General features: G+C 41.4%; 1 protein-coding gene across 4 annotated transcripts in view; it reads left to right on the forward strand.

Annotated features, from left to right (window-relative positions):
* LOC139746255 (uncharacterized) overlaps nucleotides 1–15,186 on the forward strand; it is a 367,928-nt gene that overhangs the window by 328,427 nt on the left and 24,315 nt on the right. The window lies entirely within an intron of this gene.

A 15,186-nucleotide genomic window follows, 5' to 3' on the forward strand; every position in this document is an offset into this window, starting at 1 on the left:
CATCTAGGGAAGCTCCTCTCTCACTCTCCCTGAAACAGGTTAGTTTTCCCTCATATTCCCTCCAATAGGTGAATCAATCACTGTTTTCTTCCTTTTTCCTACCCAGATCAGAAATGTCACTACTGTTCTCATTTTCAGTCTCCCCAACAAGGTTGGTTATTCTAACTTGCAGAATGGAGTGAAAAAGAGATTTTGAGTGACCAGGGCCTGAACATGCAGGAGGGTGAAAGGCATGCATGGGGCACAGTGATTTATGAAGATGTGGCATACATGGGATGACGTGCTGTCAGTGACTGAACGAGGGCATGTGAAGCATCTGGGTTAAACCAGAGAACAGATATGAACAGATGCAGCATTTCTTTACCTGTTCCTGGTGTTACTCCACTAACATGTGAAACAGCTATTAAGTATGACAAAAAATATTATATATTCATTTTTATATGTGAGTTAGGGGAGAAAGAATTTTACCTCCTTATTCCCCACATGTCATGGAAGGTAACTGAAGAGGGCTGGAAACCCTCACCTTCTTATATTTCAATTTTTAAAAGAGGAAACAGGAGTCAAGGGGGGAGTGCTTTGTGTATTAAGAATATGTGGTTTGGGAGGTAAGCTGCTAAAAACAGTGAGAAGTTTTTATCAAGGGTGTGTATTAGTAGGAAAAGAGAATGGTTGGTTCCCAGTGAAGGTCGGGTCTGTGGCGAGGATGTGTGATGTCACCATGATTATAATTTGTTTATGGATGAGGTGTTTAGGGAGGTAAATGCAAGAGTTTTAGAGAGAAGGGCAAGTATACAGTCTGTTGGGAATGAGAGGGACTGGGAAGCGAGTCTATTGTTGTTCGCTAGTGATACAGCACTGGTGGCTGATTTGAGTGAGAAACTGCAGAGGTTGGTGACTGAGTTTGGAAAAGTGTGTGAAAGGAGAAAGTTGAGAGTAAATGTGAGTATGGTTATAATAACCATGCTCTTATTCAGCGGGGTTGAGGGACAAGTTAGTTGGGATATAATTCTGAATGGAGAAAAATTGGAAGTGAACCATGCTCTTATTCAGCAGGGTTGAAGGACAAGCTAGTTGGGATATAATTCTGTATGGAGAAAAATTGGAGGAAGTGAACTGTTTCAGATACCTGGGAGTGGATTTGACAGCAAATGGAACCATTGAAGCTGAAGTGAGTCATAGGGTGGGGGAGGGGAAAAGGTTCTGGGAGCAATGAAGAATGTGTGGAAAGAGTCAATGTTATCTCAGAGCAAAAATGGGTTTGAGGGAATGGTAGTTCCAGCAATATTATATAGGTTGCAAGGAATGTGTTGGAAATGAAATGTTTGAGGACAATATGTGGTGTGAGTAGATTTTATTGAGTAAGTAATGAAAGGGTAAAAGAGATGTTGTAATAAAAAGGGTGTGGTTGAGACAGCAGAAGAGGGTGTGTTGAAATAATTTGGACATGTGGTGAGAATGGGTGACGATAGGTTGACAAAGAGGATATATGTGTCAGAGATGGAGGGAACAAGAAGTAGGAGAACAATTTCAAATTGGAGGTGGAAGGATGGCATGAAAAAGAATTTTAGCAACTGGGGCCTGAAAATGCAGGAGGTTCGGAGGCATGCAAGGAATAAAGTGAATTGGAACGATGTGGTATACCAGAGTCAACATGCTGTCAGTGGACTGAACCAGGGCATGAGAAAAGTCTGGGATAACCATGGAAAATGTCTGTGGGACCTGGATGTAGATAGGGAGCTGTGGTTTCACAGTATTACACATAACAGCTAGAGACTGTGTGTGAACAAATGTGGCCTTTTTTTGTCTGTTTTCCTGGCACTACCTCACTGATGCAGGGAGGGTGGCAATGCTGTTACCTGTGGGGCAGGGTGGTGCAGGGAATGGATGATAGTAAGCAAGTTTGAGTACGTACATCTGTATGTGTGTATATATTTGTGTATGTATATGTATGTTGATATGTATATGTACATGTAGTGTATATATGTGTGTATGTGAGTGGATGGGTCTATCTTTGTCTGTTTACTGGTGCTACTTCACTGATGTGGGAAATGGCATCATTGAATTTTAGGGGGAATAAAAAGATGTTTTTATCCCTGGGGATAGGGGAGAAAGAATACTTCCCACGCATTCCTCACGTGTCGTAGAAGGCGACTAAAGGGGACGTGAGTGGGGGGCTAGAAACCCTCCCCTCCTTGTATTTTAACTTTCTAAATGGGGAAACAGAAGAAGGAGTCATGCAGGGAGTGTTCATCCTCCTCAAAGGCTCAGATTGGGATGTCTAAATGTGTGTGGAATGTAACCAAGATGAGAAAAAAAGAGAGATAGGTAGTATGTTTGAGGAAAGGAACCTGGATGTTTTCACTCAAGGGTAAAGGGGAAGAGTGGTTTAGGAATGTCTTGGGAGTAAAGTCAGGGGTTAGTGAGATGACAAGAGCAAGGGAAGGAGTAGCACCACTCCTGAAACAGGAGTGGTGGGAGTATGTGATAGAGTGTAAGAAAGTAAACTCTAGATTGATATGGGTAAAACTGAAAGTGGATGGAGAGAGATGGGTGATTATTGGTGCTTATGCACCTGGGCATAAGAAAGATCATGAGAGGCAAGTGTTTTGGGAGCAGCTGAGTAAGTGTATTAGTAGTTTTGATGCACGAGACCATGTTATTGTGATGTATGATTTGAATGCAAAGGTGAGTAATGTGGCAGTTGAGGGAATAATTGGTGTACATGGGGCATTCAGTGTTGTAAATGGAAATGATGAAGACCTTGTAGATTTATGTGCTGAAAAAGGACTGGTGATTGGGAATACCTGGTTAAAAAGAGAGATATACATAAGTATATGTATGTAAGTAGGAGAGATGGCCAAAAAGCGTTATTGGATTACGTGTTGATAGGCACGCGAAAGAGAGACTTTTAGATGTTAATGTGCTGAGAGGTACAACTGGAGGGATGTCTGATCATTATCTTGTGGAGGCGAAGGTGAAGATTTGTAGAGGTTTTCAGAAGAGAGAATGTTGGGGTGAAGAGAGTGGTGAGAGTAAGTGAGCTTGGGAAGAAGACTTGTGTGAGGAAGTACCAGGAGAAACTGAGTACAGAATGGAAAAAGGTGAGAACAAAGGACGTAAGGGGAGTGGGTGACGAATGGGATGTATTTAGGGAAGCAGCGATGGCTTGCGCAAAAGATGCTTGTGGCATGAGAAGCGTGGGAGGTGAGCAGATTAGAAAAAGGGTAGTGAGTGTTGGGGTGAGGAAGTAAGATTATTAGTGAAAGAGAAGAGAGAGGCATTTGGACGATTTTTGCAGGTAAATAATGCAAATGAGTGGGAGATGTATAAAAGAAAGAGGCAGGAGATCAAGAGAAAGGTGCAACAGGCGAAAAAGAGGGCAAATGAGAGTTGGGGTGAGTGAGTATCATTAAATTTTAGGGAGAATAAAAAGATGTTTTGGAAGGAGGTAAATAAAGTGCGTAAGACAAGGGAACAAATGGGAACATCAGTGAAGGGGGCTAATATGGAGGTGATAACAAGTAGTGGTGATGTGAGGAGATGGAGTGAGTGTTTTGGTCAAGGTGGTGTGCAAAGTGAGAGGGTTAGGAAAAATGATTTGGTAAACAGAAAAGAGGTAGTAAAAGCTTTGCGGAAGATGAAAGCCGGCAAGGCAGCGGGTTTGGATGGTATTGCAGTGGAATTTATTAAAAAAGGGGGTAACTGTATTGTTGACTGGTTGGTAAGGTTATTTAATGTATGCATGACTCATCTTGAGGTGCCGGAGGACTGGCAGAATGTTTGCATAGTGCCATTGTACAAAGGCAAAGGGGATAAGAGTGAGTGCTCCAATTACAGAGGTATAAGTTTGTTGAGTATTCCTGGGAAATTATATGGGAGGGTATTGATTGAGAGAGTGAAGGAATGTACGAAGCATCAGATTTGGGAAGAGCAGTGTGGTTTCAGAAGTGGTAGAGGATGTGTGGATCAGGTGTTTGCTTTGAAAAATGCATGTGAGAAATACTTAGAAAAGCAAATGGATTTGTATGTAGCATTTATGGATCTGGAGAAGGCATAAGACAGAGTTGATAGAGATGCTTTGTGGAAGGTATTAAGAATATATAGTGTGGGAGGTAAGTTGTTAGAAGCAGTGAAAAGTTTTTATCAAGGATGTAAGGCATGTGTACGTGTAGGAAGAGAGGAAAGTGATTGGTTCTCAGTGAATGTTGATTTGCAGAAGGGGAGCATGATGTCTCCATGGTTGTTGAATTTGTTCATGGATGAGGTTGTTAAGGAGGTGAATGCAAGAGTTTTGGAAAGAGGGGCAAGTATGCAGTCTGTTGTGGATGAGAGAGCTTGGGAAGTGAGTCAGTTGTTCGCTGGTGATACAGCACTGGTGGTTGATTCGGGTGAGAAACTGCAGAAGCTGGTGACTGAGTTTGGTAAAGTGTGTGAAAGAAGAAAGCTGAGAGTAAATGTGAATAAGAGCAAGGTTATTAGGTACAGTAGGGTTGAGAGCCAAGTCGACTGGGAGGTAAGTTTGAATGGAGAAAAACTGGAGGAAGTGAAGTGTTTTAGATATCTGGGAGTGGATTTGGCAGCGGATGGAACCATGGGGGCAAAAGTTCTGGGAGCGTTGAAAAATGTGTGGAAGAATGTGTGGAAGTCGAGAACGTTATCTTGGAAAGCAAAAATGGGTATGTTTGAAGGATAGTGGTTCCAACAATATTATATGGTTGCGAGGCGTGGGTTATAGATAGAGTTGTGCGGAGGAGGGTGGATGTGCTGGAAATGTTTGAGGACAATATGTGGTTTGATCGAGTAATTTATGAAAGGGTAAGAGAGGTGTGTGGTAATAAAAAGTGTGGTTGAGAGAGCTGAAGAGGGTGTTGTGAAGTGGTTTGGTCACATGGAGAATGAGTGAGGAAAGATTGACAAAGAGGATATATGTGTCAGAGACGGAGGGAACGAGGAGAAGTGGGAGACCAGATTGGAGGTGGAAAGACGGAGTGAAAAAGATTTTGAGTGATTGGGGCTGGAACATGCAGGAGGGTGAAAGACGTGCAAGGAATAGAGTGAATTGGAACGATGTGGTATACTGGGGTCAACGTGCTGTCAATTTATTGAACCAGGGCATGTGAAGCGTCTGGGGGTAAACCATGGAAAGTTTTGTGGGGCCTGGATGTGGAAAGGGAGCTGTGGTTTCGGTGCATTATGCATGACAGCTAGAGACCGAGTGTGAATGAATGTGGCCTTTTTTTGTCTTTTCCTAGCGCTACCTTGCGCACATGCGGGGGAGGGGGTTGTTATTACATGTGTGGCGGGGTGGCAACGGGAATGAATAAGGGCAGACAGTATGAATTATGTATATGTGTATATGTCTGTGTGTGTATGTATATGTATACGTTGGATGTATAGGTGTGTACATGTGCGTGTGTGGACGTGTATGTATATGCATGTGTATGTGGGTGGGTTGGGCCATTCTTTCGTCTGTTTCCTTGCGCTACCTAGCTAACGCGGGAGACAGCGACAAAGTATAATAAATAAATAAAAAATCTAAAAGATGTTTTGGAAGGAGGTAAATAAAGTGCGTAAGACAAGAGAACAAATGGAAACATCGGTGAAGGGGGCTAATGGGGAAGTAATAACAAGTAGTAGTGATGTGAGAAGATGGAGTGAGTATTTTGAGGGTTTGTTGAATGTGTTAGATGATAGAGTGGCAGATATAGGGTGTTTTGGTCGAAGTGTTGTGCGAAGTGAGAGGGTCAGGGAGAATGATTTGGTAAACACAGAAGAGGTAGTGAAAGCTTTGCAGAAGATGAAAGCCGGCAAGGCGGCAGATTTGGATGATATTGAAGTGGAACTTATTAAAAAGGGGTGACTGTGTTGTTGACTGGTTGGTGAGGATATTCAGTGTATGTATGGCTCATGGTGAAGTGCCTGAGGATTGCTGGAATGCATGCATAGTGCCATTGTACAAAGGCAAAGGGGATAAAGGTGAGTGTTCAAATTACAGAGTTATAAGTTTGTTGAATATTACTGGGAAATTATATGGGAGGGTATTGATTGAGATGGTGAAGGAATGTACGAAGCATCAGATTTGGGAAGAGCAGTGTGGTTTCAGAAGTGGTAGAGGATGTGTGGATCAGGTGTTTGCTTTGAAAAATGCATGTGAGAAATACTTAGAAAAGCAAATGGATTTGTATGTAGCATTTATGGATCTGGAGAAGGCATAAGACAGAGTTGATAGAGATGCTTTGTGGAAGGTATTAAGAATATATAGTGTGGGAGGTAAGTTGTTAGAAGCAGTGAAAAGTTTTTATCAAGGATGTAAGGCATGTGTACGTGTAGGAAGAGAGGAAAGTGATTGGTTCTCAGTGAATGTTGATTTGCAGAAGGGGAGCATGATGTCTCCATGGTTGTTGAATTTGTTCATGGATGAGGTTGTTAAGGAGGTGAATGCAAGAGTTTTGGAAAGAGGGGCAAGTATGCAGTCTGTTGTGGATGAGAGAGCTTGGGAAGTGAGTCAGTTGTTCGCTGGTGATACAGCACTGGTGGTTGATTCGGGTGAGAAACTGCAGAAGCTGGTGACTGAGTTTGGTAAAGTGTGTGAAAGAAGAAAGCTGAGAGTAAATGTGAATAAGAGCAAGGTTATTAGGTACAGTAGGGTTGAGAGCCAAGTCGACTGGGAGGTAAGTTTGAATGGAGAAAAACTGGAGGAAGTGAAGTGTTTTAGATATCTGGGAGTGGATTTGGCAGCGGATGGAACCATGGGGGCAAAAGTTCTGGGAGCGTTGAAAAATGTGTGGAAGAATGTGTGGAAGTCGAGAACGTTATCTTGGAAAGCAAAAATGGGTATGTTTGAAGGATAGTGGTTCCAACAATATTATATGGTTGCGAGGCGTGGGTTATAGATAGAGTTGTGCGGAGGAGGGTGGATGTGCTGGAAATGTTTGAGGACAATATGTGGTTTGATCGAGTAATTTATGAAAGGGTAAGAGAGGTGTGTGGTAATAAAAAGTGTGGTTGAGAGAGCTGAAGAGGGTGTTGTGAAGTGGTTTGGTCACATGGAGAATGAGTGAGGAAAGATTGACAAAGAGGATATATGTGTCAGAGACGGAGGGAACGAGGAGAAGTGGGAGACCAGATTGGAGGTGGAAAGACGGAGTGAAAAAGATTTTGAGTGATTGGGGCTGGAACATGCAGGAGGGTGAAAGACGTGCAAGGAATAGAGTGAATTGGAACGATGTGGTATACTGGGGTCAACGTGCTGTCAATTTATTGAACCAGGGCATGTGAAGCGTCTGGGGTAAACCATGGAAAGTTTTGTGGGGCCTGGATGTGGAAAGGGAGCTGTGGTTTCGGTGCATTATGCATGACAGCTAGAGACCGAGTGTGAATGAATGTGGCCTTTTTTTGTCTTTTCCTAGCGCTACCTTGCGCACATGCGGGGGAGGGGGTTGTTATTACATGTGTGGCGGGGTGGCAACGGGAATGAATAAGGGCAGACAGTATGAATTATGTATATGTGTATATGTCTGTGTGTGTATGTATATGTATACGTTGGATGTATAGGTGTGTACATGTGCGTGTGTGGACGTGTATGTATATGCATGTGTATGTGGGTGGGTTGGGCCATTCTTTCGTCTGTTTCCTTGCGCTACCTAGCTAACGCGGGAGACAGCGACAAAGTATAATAAATAAATAAAAAATCTAAAAGATGTTTTGGAAGGAGGTAAATAAAGTGCGTAAGACAAGAGAACAAATGGAAACATCGGTGAAGGGGGCTAATGGGGAAGTAATAACAAGTAGTAGTGATGTGAGAAGATGGAGTGAGTATTTTGAGGGTTTGTTGAATGTGTTAGATGATAGAGTGGCAGATATAGGGTGTTTTGGTCGAAGTGTTGTGCGAAGTGAGAGGGTCAGGGAGAATGATTTGGTAAACACAGAAGAGGTAGTGAAAGCTTTGCAGAAGATGAAAGCCGGCAAGGCGGCAGATTTGGATGATATTGAAGTGGAACTTATTAAAAAGGGGTGACTGTGTTGTTGACTGGTTGGTGAGGATATTCAGTGTATGTATGGCTCATGGTGAAGTGCCTGAGGATTGCTGGAATGCATGCATAGTGCCATTGTACAAAGGCAAAGGGGATAAAGGTGAGTGTTCAAATTACAGAGTTATAAGTTTGTTGAATATTACTGGGAAATTATATGGGAGGGTATTGATTGAGATGGTGAAGGCACGTACAGAGCATCAGATTGGGGAAGAGCAATGTGGTTTCAGAAGCAGAAGAGGATGTGTGGATCAGGTGTTTGCTTTGGAAAATTTATGTGAAAAACTCTTTAAAAAAAATGGATTTGTTTGTAGCATTTATGAATCTGGGGAAGGCATATGGTAGAGTTGATAGAGATGCTCTGTGGAAGATATTAATAGTATATGGTGTGGGAGGCAAGTTGCTAGAAGCCTTGAAAAGTTTTTATCGAGGATGTAAGGCATGTGTACGTGTAGGAAGAGAGGAAAGTGATTGGGTCCCAGTGAATGTCGGTTTGCGGCAGGGGTGTATAATGCTCCATGGTTGTTTAATTTGTTTATGGATGGGGTTGTTAGGGAGATGAATGCTAGAGTTTTGGAGAGAGGGGCAAGTATGCAGTCTTTTGTGGATGAGAGGGCTTGGGAATTAAGTCAGTTGTAGTTCGCTGATGATGGAGCACTGGTGGCTGATTCGGATGAGAAACTGCAGAAGCTGGTGACTGAGTCTGGTAAAGTGAAATAAGAAAGCTGAGAGTAAATGTGAATAAGAGCAAGGTTATTAGGTATAGTAGGGTCGAGAGGCAAGTCAATTGGGAGGTAAGTTTAAATGGAGAAAAACTGGAGGAATTGAAGTGTTATAGATATCTGGGAGTGGATTTGGCAGCGGATGAGACCATGGAAGCGAAAGTGAGTCACAGGGTGGGGGAGGGGATGAAAGTTCTGGGAGCATTGAAAAATGTGTGTAAGGCAAGAACATTACCTCGGAAAGCAAAAATGGGTATGTTTGAAGGAATAGTGGTTCCAACAATGTTATATGGTTGCGAGGCATGGGCTACAGAAAGGGTTGTGCGGAGGAGGGTGGATGTGTTAGAAATGAGATCTTTGAGGACAATATGTGGTGTGAGGTGGTTTGATCGAGTAAGTAATGAAAGGGCAAGAGAGATATGTGGTAATAAAAAGAGTGTGTTTTGAGAGAGCAGAAGAGGGTGTATGGAAATGGTTGGGTCACATGGAGAGAATGAGTGAGGAAAGATTGACAAAGAGGATATATGTGTCAGAGGTGGAGGGAACGAGAAGTGGGAGACCAAATTGGAGGTGGAAGGATGGAGTGAAAAAGATTTTGAGCAATCGGGGCCTGAACATGCAGGAGGGCAAAAGGCGAGCAAGGAATTGAGTGAATTGGAACAATGTGGTATACCGGGATCGACGTGCTGTCAGTGGATTGAACCAGGGCATGTAAAGTGTCTAGGGTAAACCATGGAAAGTTTTGTGGGGCCTGGATATGGAAAGGGAGCTGAGGTTTTGGTGCATTATACATGACAGCTAGAGACTTGAATGAATGTGGCCTTTGTTGTCTTTTCCTAGCGCTACCTTGCGCACGTGCACGGGGAGGGGGATGTCATTTCATGAGCGGCAGGGTGGCGACGGGAATGAATAAAGGCAGCAAGTATGAATTATGTACGTGTATATATGTATATGTTTGTGTATGTATATATATGTATACGTTGAAATGTGTAGGTATGCATATGTGCGTGTGTGGATGTGTATGTATATACATGTGTATGTGGGTGGGTTGGGCCATTCTTTTGTCTGTTTCCTTGCGCTTCCTCGCTAACGCGGGAGACAGCGACAAAGTATAATAGATATAAATAAATATTATTTTATTCATTTATTTATTATTATCCCTGGGGATAGGGGAGAAAGAATACTTCCCACGTATTCCCTGCGTGTCGTAGAAGGCGACTAAAAGGGAAGGGAGCGGGGGGCTGGAAATCCTCCCCTCTCGTTTTTTTTTTTTTTTTTTTTTTTTTTTCCAAAAGAAGGAACAGAGAAGAGGTCCAGGTGAGGATATTCCCTCAAAGGCCCAGTCCTCTGTTCTTAACGCTACCTCGCTATCGCGGGAAATAGCGAATAGTATGAAAAAAAAAAAAAAAAAAAAATATATATATATATGAAAAGTTTTTATCGAGGATGTAAGGCATGTGTACGTGTAGGAAGAGAGGAAAGTGATTGGTTCTCAGTGAATGTAGGTTTGCGGCAGGGGTGTGTGATGTCTCCATGGTTGTTTAATTTGTTTATGGATGGGGTTGTTAGGGAGGTGAATGCAAGAGTTTTGGAAAGAGGGGCAAGCATGAAGTCTGTTGTGGATGAGAGAGCTTGAGAAGTGAGTCAGTTGTTGTTTGCTGATGATACAGCGCTGGTGGCTGATTCATGTGAGAAACTGCAGAAGCTGGTGACTGAGTTTGGTAAAGTGTGTGAAAGAAGAAAGTTAAGAGTAAATGTGAATAAGAGCAAGGTTATTAGGTACAGTAGGGTTGAGGGTCAAGTCAATTGGGAGGTAAGTTTGAATGGAGAAAAACTGGAGGAAGTAAAGTGTTTTAAATATCTGGGAGTGGATCTGGCAGCGGATGGAACCATGGAAGCGGAAGCGAATCATAGGGTGGGGGAGGAGGGCGAAAATCCTGGGAGCCTTGAAGAATGTGTGGAAGTCGAGAACATTATCTCGGAAAGCAAAAATGGGTATGTTTGAAGGAATAGTGGTTCCAACAATGTTGTATGGTTGCGAGGCGTGGGCTATGGATAGAGTTGTGCGCAGGAGTGTGGATGTGCTGGAAATGAGATGTTTGAGGACAATGTGTGGTGTGAGGTGGTTTGATCGAGTAAGTAATGTAAGGGTAAGAGAGATGTGTGGAAATAAAAAGAGCATGGTTGAGAGAGCAGAAGAGGGTGTTTTGAAATGGTTTGGGCACATGGAGAGAATGAGTGAGGAAAGATTGACCAAGAGGATATATGTGTCGGAGGTGGAGGGAACGAGGAGAAGTGGGAGACCAAATTGGAGGTGGAAAGATGGAGTGAAAAAGATTTTGTGTGATCGGGGCCTGAACATGCAGGAGGGTGAAAGGAGGGCAAGGAATAGAGTGAATTGGATCGATGTGGTATACCGGGGTTGACGTGCTGTCAGTGGATTTAAATCAGGGCATGTGAAGCGTCGGGTAAACCATGGAAAGTTGAGTGGGGCCTGGATGTGGAAAGGGAGCTGTGGTTTCGGGCATTATTGCATGACAGCTAGAGACTGAGTGTGAACGAATGGGGCCTTTGTTGTCCTTTCCTAGTGCTACATCCCACACATGAGGGGGGAGGGGGATGGTATTCCATGTGTGGCGAGGTGGCGATGGGAATGAATAAAGGCAGTGTGAATTGTGTGCATGGGTATATATGTATGTGTCTGTGTGTGTATATATATGTGTACATTGAGGTGTATAGGTATGTATATTTCCGTGTGTGGACGTGTATGTATATACATTGTGTATGTGGGTGGGTTGGGCCATTTCTTTCGTCTGTTTCCTTGCGCTACCTCACAAACGCGGGAGACAGCGACAAAGCAAAATGAATAAAATAATAAATATATATATATATATATATATATATATATATAGGCAGAGCTAACACATATTGCTCACCTCAGGAAAATCTAGGGTTACAAGGAATGAGCTGTGTGAGTTAAGTGTTGTCAGGTGTTATGTATGATAAGGAGAGAGTGCATGTTTGTGGACAGAATGCCAGTATTCCATGTGTGAATGAGGCAGAAAGAAAAGACAGCTTCCTGGGTCTGAGGAGTGCTTAGGCAGGTAGTATTAGTAATATATCTCCCTTGCCATTGGCTTCCTACAACTACTACCTATGTAAGCTAATTATAGATATATATATTTCATGTGGTAGTCCATGTGCTTCAAAATTTTCCCTATAAAGTGTTCCTGTATTCTTTTGTTTATTTCATTATGCTTAACTGCTATGTAATATGGCCATTTTACTTCTTGTGTATGCATCAAACATTTTCATCCTTAGTTTTCCATCTTTTGTTGCAAAAGTTTGTAAGTATTATACCACTTAATAGTTGGTTCGAAAGTGTTATATCAATGTGTTACTTAAAATTCAAGTTTTTCTTTTATAATGATTCCCAAATCTTTGATGTTAACTTCAGTCTGTTTCTTTTTCTGTAGGGCTATTTAAGGAGGCACTGAAATATTATTAATTGTCCCATATCTTCATAGCATCCTGATCTCTTTTTATTTTTACCTGGGAGCATTACATGCTAACCCTGTCATCACGGCAAAATCTCACTGAAGGTAGATAGGTAGTTTCTCCCTCTCTCCTATGGTAGTACATTTAGCCAGAATTTTGATGGTGCTTGGTTGTAAACTGTGCCATATCTAGTAAATCCATAGTGAAAAGCTCAGTTCCCAAAGTAACTGTGCTTGCACCCCTCTTGTTCCTAATTTTTATATCTGATCGACACAAACACGAGCCACAGTTCCATATCATTCTTTGCAATTGATAGAAGAATAAGTATGAAATCACATCAATAGAAGCTGCCAAAAGAATTCAAAGAGACATAAATTAAGTCTTCATCTGGGTAACCAACAACTTGTTTTTAATGGAGAAATATTTTAACTCCTCCAGTATGAGGAAAAATGAAGATATCCAAAACAACACAAAATACTGAAGACAAAGACACTATCTTAAACTAGATGAATAATGTGAAGCACTTTGGACTAACAATGTGTGTCAATGTAACCTTCAGCAAACACAGCATAAGAATGGTTGCCTCATGCAGAGGGATGGCAGGCTGAATCCCACGGACCTTCAAGACAAAGGAAGAAAAACCAAAGATGTTTATTTTCACAATCAAGTATTGTTGCATTCAAACGTAACCCTAAAAGGTGGGCAAAATTGCACAATTAGAATTAGAAAGTGTTTAGAGATCTTTCACAGCCTTCACTAATATGGTAGAGGAACTAAATTATTAGGAACTAAAAACAGTGAGGATATGCCCTATGGATCATAGACATGAGGGGTAAATGATTACCTGAAAAATCCAAGAAAATATGGTTTCCAACCTACATTTGGAAATAACATCCTGCTGGCATGAAAGGCATTGAAGACTGTAAAATACTTCCTCTGAGATCCAGAGGTGCTGTATGCACAAAAAGAGAGAACACTTGAAACATCTAGGGCCCAAGACTTCATCACCTTGCCATCTACAGCTTGGAATGTACGTTAGAGAAGTTCAAGAGTGCACTAGACACGTACTCACAAAGTGGACCATACCAGCCAAGCTGTTGGGGGCTATGTGGGCCTGAGGGCTGCGGCTTCCAGCAGTTTGGTCAACCAGTGACCCAATCCAGCAGTCTGGGCCCAGCTCAGGCTGTTGGGGTAAAGACCTCCAAAGGATCCACGAGGTAATAAAGTCCAGTTTATGAACTGATTGTAAATACAAACTAGAAAAGTTCTTAGGCATACTAATGTACATGAAAATATAAGAAACTAAGAATTATAATCTGTAGATTAATATCCATTAAAAAGAAAAAACTGCAAGACAGTTGATATCAAAAGACAGAAACAGTGGATTGATAAAGGAGCATGGAAAAAGAAGAAAAGGTTAGCAATAAGTTGTGCAAGAAGAAAAGAGCTCCTTGAGAAAGTAAAGTAAGCTGAAAAGAAATAAATCCCATAGAAGAGTGTAGAGAATAAATGGAGAGTAATACAAAACATGGAAGGTAACCAAAAGTATTATATGTATGTATAAACAAAACAAATTCTCAGTGCTTACTTTTTACCATTAGAAAACTTTAAAAAAGACCAAGAAAATATGATGTTAATTGTCCACTGCAAATCTATTCAGCTCAGAATGTAAGTAGTTGGATAATGAACTGTTTAATCAGGATAATGGCAATGCAGTCATATATACTGAGATATCATACACACAGCAATAAACCAGCTTAAAGGGAACTAAACTCTGGGACTATATGGAATTCAGAAAACAAACCTTAGTTGAAAGCAAAGCAGCAGACACTCCCCAAAAGGAATATGTAACTCCTATACAGAAAGGATCCAAGCTGATACCAGTAGTGTATTCCAGTTAGCTTGTTCATAATTGATAAAAATCTTAAAAGAGTGTAAAAAGGACATACTGAAATATTTGATCAGTTTAACATGAGATTTGTACCGAGAAAAAGTATGCAAGCCTAGGTATTAGTGAGCTACGATAACATCTATGAAACAAATGCAAGGGAAAAGAATGGACACATTTTGTATTTTGTTAAGACATTTGTATAAGTAAACCACAGGAATGTACTATAGAACATATACAAACAGAACATTCAAGATAAAATAGTAGATGGATTAACATTTCTGGTGAACAGATTGGTAGCAAACAGAACCATGTCTGATGAACCTGTCATGGGTGCCACAAAGAATGGTATCAGCCTCACTTTTATTTATAACAGTGATACCAGACACTGACAGAGAAATAAAGGAAAGTATAGCGAGATGCTTTACTGATGATACTAAATTAAAATAATAGGATCAGAAGATAGAAAATAGGTACTATTAATAAGGTTTAGGTATAATCAACAATGGAAAGGGAGAACCTGGTGGAATTTAATGACTTGTAGGTGGGTAGTTAGGTAGGTAAATGTTCCATCTTGTCATTTGTTTAAACTCTCAATCTTTCCCTTAAACCAAATTATAGTCATTTCCAAGTACCATTATTTTCATTTTCCCTCAGTCTTATCTGTTGCTGTCTCACTATCTTTGAACCTTTCAGCTTATTCCTGTCTCACTATCTTTGAACCTTTCAGCTTATTAGACACTTTCTAAGGTAGATCATTCTCTCCTTACTCCTCACCACTCAGGTGTCTTATATATTTTTTTCACACTTCCACCGCCAGGTCAACTACTCTCACACAGCCAGGCAGTTGCTGTCAGTGTTATTCTCTTTTAAGTAGTGTATGATCTTATCTGTGCTCTTTCATATCATTCATTTCTATCTTGTCAGCCAGCTTTTTCAGGTTTATGTAATACTGCACAAGGGCAGTATCATAACCAATGAGGTATGAGGTGCTGCTACTGTGAAAAGTAAAAAAAGAAGCTTAAAATTGGGTTAAGTTGTTAAGTTT

Source organism: Panulirus ornatus, chromosome 64, assembly GCF_036320965.1.
Source record: "Panulirus ornatus isolate Po-2019 chromosome 64, ASM3632096v1, whole genome shotgun sequence".
Taxonomy (NCBI): Eukaryota; Metazoa; Arthropoda; class Malacostraca; order Decapoda; family Palinuridae; genus Panulirus; species Panulirus ornatus.